This window comes from Eucalyptus grandis, chromosome 7 (genome assembly GCF_016545825.1).
Source record: "Eucalyptus grandis isolate ANBG69807.140 chromosome 7, ASM1654582v1, whole genome shotgun sequence".
Classification (NCBI taxonomy): Eukaryota; Viridiplantae; Streptophyta; class Magnoliopsida; order Myrtales; family Myrtaceae; genus Eucalyptus; species Eucalyptus grandis.
The window spans coordinates 21,261,923-21,266,289 of record NC_052618.1 but is presented as its reverse complement, the minus strand read 5'-3'; positions in this window follow the sequence as shown (position 1 = coordinate 21,266,289).

The following is a 4,367-nucleotide window of genomic DNA, read 5'->3' as shown; positions in this document are numbered from 1 at the left end:
CGAATACTAGAAGAGGATGCCGTAGGAGGTTTGCCGTGATTTAGTATTTATTTTGAACCTGGAGCTAGATTCTACTTGACTGTTGTGGCATCACATCGAGTTCTTCGATTAGTTATCTTGTAATTTGTACGATCTGTTGTACCTATGTTTTTTTACTAGATGCGGTGTGAGGTTTCATTTTAATGACAGATCTGAAAAATTTCACAGTATGTATTTTTAATACTGTTAAGATCATAGATTAGATTTCGTTAGAGTCTGTAGCTTAGGCTTGGTGATTTCACTGTCCAACCCGATGGAGGTTCTTGTGCAATCATGGTTTCTCCCATTTTCTAGGTCAATATTTGATCAATATTGGCACTGGTGTTGATTCATCATTTTTGACATCAACCGTAGGGGTGATGGAATTGGTTTTCATTTTATTCTAATTACTAATGTAGGTATTGATTCGATGATTCGACCAAATGATGTGAGATTTTTATGATGCTAACTCGTCCTTTAATAGCTTGGAGACTGTCGTTGTAATGGTACTCTTAATTGGAAGAAAGAGAAACTAACGATTCAAATGGATTTCTGGTGAACCACTGGGATTCGCCCCAGTGGCCACCCTTCCAACACGAAAAGGGGAGGTGAGGGGTTCAAATCCCCACATTCTTAGATGGGGATGGGATGGGGACGAGTAAGTTTCTGGAGTGGGTTTCGACTCCCACGCCCTGCAAGAGGCAGGGCAAAAGTCTGAGAGTGAGTGTAGAGTAGGCATAGAATAAGACTGACAAAAAAAAAAGGGATTTCTGGTGAAGTGAAATGTATGATTGTCAAAATAGACCAACCTTTTTGTTAATTATTAGGAAAATTATCCAATCAAGTCATAAATATATCATATTGATGTCAATTGAGTCTTAAATTTTTTTAATTTTGTTAACTTAATTTTGGTTGAAAATGACTGAAGCGGTGTGGTCTAGTTATTTAGAAAGTATTGACACTCTTCGAGAGCCTTCATTGCACATTTTGACACATATCCGACATTTTTAGACACTCTCGGATTCCAACATTTGATCAATTTCTAACACATGATTCCGACATGTATATCGTCAATTTTTAAAAATTTCAATAAACGAGGGATCAAAATGTAAATATGTAAAAATAAAAATAAAAATAAAAATAAAGGGGGAATGAAGAAAAACTTAGTTTTATTTTCTCTTCGATTCTTACTTTCCATAATACACAATTCACCCTCAGTTTTTTTTTCTTTTCTTCGACACGCTCGACACGTGAGTCCATAATATTGATTGCTTATTTTTTTTCTCGAAGTTTTATAAATTATTGGAATTGAGTTGAATATATCAAATTGAAATAATGAATAATATTAGCAAATGTTAAATTAATATTTTTAGTGTAAATTCATTTTAAGCTCTTTTATTTTTATTATTATTTATTTGTGAATTTGAATCAAATAAATTTATTGAAATAATCATGAAACGATAATTTATCATGTATATATAAAAATACATATATTTAATATACAACATGTCATAACATGATGAAATTCTTTATTTTATTTTTTTTTGAATAACGAGTTGGCGTGTCGTGTCGTGCGGCGTACGGTGTGTCAATGTCGGTATTACTTAGTTAGTTGTTGTCACATTAATGATTTTTGGCAAAAATTAGCCGAAAAGACTGGATTAAATTGACAAAAATGAAAAATTTCCGATTAAATTGATATCTGCAAAATTGATTTAGAACTGATTTGGTAATTTCCATTGATTTTCAAGAAAAAACCGCTCCTCTTCGTTTCTTTTCATGGAATTCCCTCATTTATCGGTTCATTTCAATTCTTTAGCTGTTAACTTGCTCATGATGGCATCCGGATGGCAATTTAGTTAGCACGCCCTTACATGTCGTCGCCCCAGCCCTGATTCCTTGTGGTGAAAGTTGAAGAGCTGATTGGATGCCCCAGTGACCCCGACGAGCGGATACCTTCATCAGAGGAAGAATCAGTTAGGACAGAATTCTTTTTCCTAGAATGGGTTTGAACGTTACCAATGGAGCTGATGCGCTTTAACATGCTTATACCTTTGGTCATTAGGCTGCCATGCTTTGGCTCAATCTTTGGCGCACTTCCCTAGGGAGGGATAGAATCAGAATTTTACCAATAGCTTCTTCTAGGTGTAACCGTGTAATCCTCTGCAGAGAAGTCAAAGTAAAATATATCTAGCTTCCCTTCAGAAACAAGAGCTTAGGGGAAGAGGAGGCTTGTGGCACAAGGGATGACCCACAAGTAGCAAAACCCCGAAGCTTGAGTCAGCGCTGAGTCCATTTATAAATTGTGGTCTCCCATTGACATATGAACTCACAAATTCACTCGAACACACAACATCTAACTACATCATAACTCACCTTAGCTAATTAGCCATACTCATTCTCTCTATGGAGCGATTTCAAGTGGGATTTAGATTTCTTCCGACTGAGGAAGAGCTCCTTAATGGTTACTTGACGAGCAAGGTACTTGGATACGCTGATGGTTGCATCATACCGGAGCTTGATGATTTCTATGCGTGGGATCCTTGGGATTTACCCGGATTGTATCAACGTGAGTTTCATGCACCTTCTACCTCCCCTTTTATTTTGGTTGTAGTATGAATTTCTTATATCATGTTAGTAATTACACATTGAAAAGTTGTTCGCGCATTATTACCACTTATAGTGTTTTGAGAAATTGTCCTAAATCTTTTGCATTGTATGTGTCCAGAAATATCGAATATTCCATCGGACAGGTTGGATTGGTACTTCTTTTGCCCTTCTCCTTACCTTGCCCAAAATAGCGAGCGAGTGAAAAGACAAACAAGAAACGGTAAATGGAAAATTACTTGCCAAAAGGATGAAATCAAAGCTCGAGACACCAAGGTTTTAATAGGCACCAAAAGGATTTTGGTGTTTAACAAGGGACGTGCCAAGACTGGATGGGTCATGCATGAGTACCACTTGAATCCCAAACTTCTTCATGGATATTCGTCAACTTTTCAGGTTCCCCATTTGATCTATCTAAGATTTCTCTTATATTTTTCATTTGCAAAATAAATAAGTTTTAGGGCAGGCTGAAGAAATGAAAATGATAGTTCTTTTAAACCATAATATAACACCAATGGCTTTCAATACAATGAGCCAATTAACTATTTAGGGTGGTTGTGACGTGAGTAGTGTACAGTCTAAGAGCTAGAGGTCACGCATTCAAATCCCATCAATTGCCTGCTCTGAATTAAGATTGAGACTTGCATGATATTTCATAAGCTTAGTCTGATCTTGTCCTTGTGCCGTGGATTATAAAAAATAAAATAAAAATAAGAATGAGCCAATTATATTCCTGTACCATGTCATTATTATTCTTTACATTCCACTTTGTATCCAAAGTGAAACTTTTAGATTCTACTGACTTCAATCTTTGTTGCATTAACAAATTATGAATATTTATAGATACCGTACATCCTTTGTCGGTTGAAGAGGAAACCAAGTGAAAGCTTGGATATTTCCCCAAGTTTTGAAGGACGTTCAAGCGTAACTTATGACAATCCAGTTGCTTCTCAACGTGAGCTGACAGAGGACTCAAATCAGGAGGTAAGTAACTGAAAGGACCGAACCTCTGTTCTGGATTTTGCCTCCCAAGTCTCACCGGTTTCGATCAATATATTGTTAGCCGACAATTTCGGAGTAGTTCGAGAGTTTTTTAACATGAGATTTTTTTGTCCGATGTCAGTCATCGTTTCAAGCAACCGTGGAATCACTCCTTCCATTTCAGAGGCTCGACGACAACTTGCCGGACTACAACTCGTATGGCTCTTTCCATCCGCAGCCCCACTTGTACGACGATGGCCAGGTACGGCTCACAGAGCCGATTGTTGTAATCACTCAGCGAAACAAATTGACCGTTCAGTGATTCCTAATTTAAACTAATGATCATCATGTTTGGTACAACAGGGCGGTGGTTTTTGATGAGCCTAGGAACGTGAAGAGTACCACCGTCTGCTCTGCAACATTGTGGCCTAGCCGGATCACGCTTTATAGAGTTTTTCAGGGTTTTGTGTGTACTAACATATATATTTTGAGAAGTAGTGTACTGCGTATTCTGTATTGCACTTGTGCCAACGACATAGTTGGACAAAAATTTTGAGTATGAAGCTTCGGTTGATAAATGAAGATGCTGATTGTCATATTGGCCATCCCTTTCCAACGTTTCAGGCATTTTGCGGTGATTCATGTGAGGATTATGTTATATGTATTAATTCAAATCCACACCTGTCACCTTAATCGATCGGGCGGTCCATATCAAATTACGTTATAATAATGTTGGTTTGTATATAAGGGTGGCGGCTAAT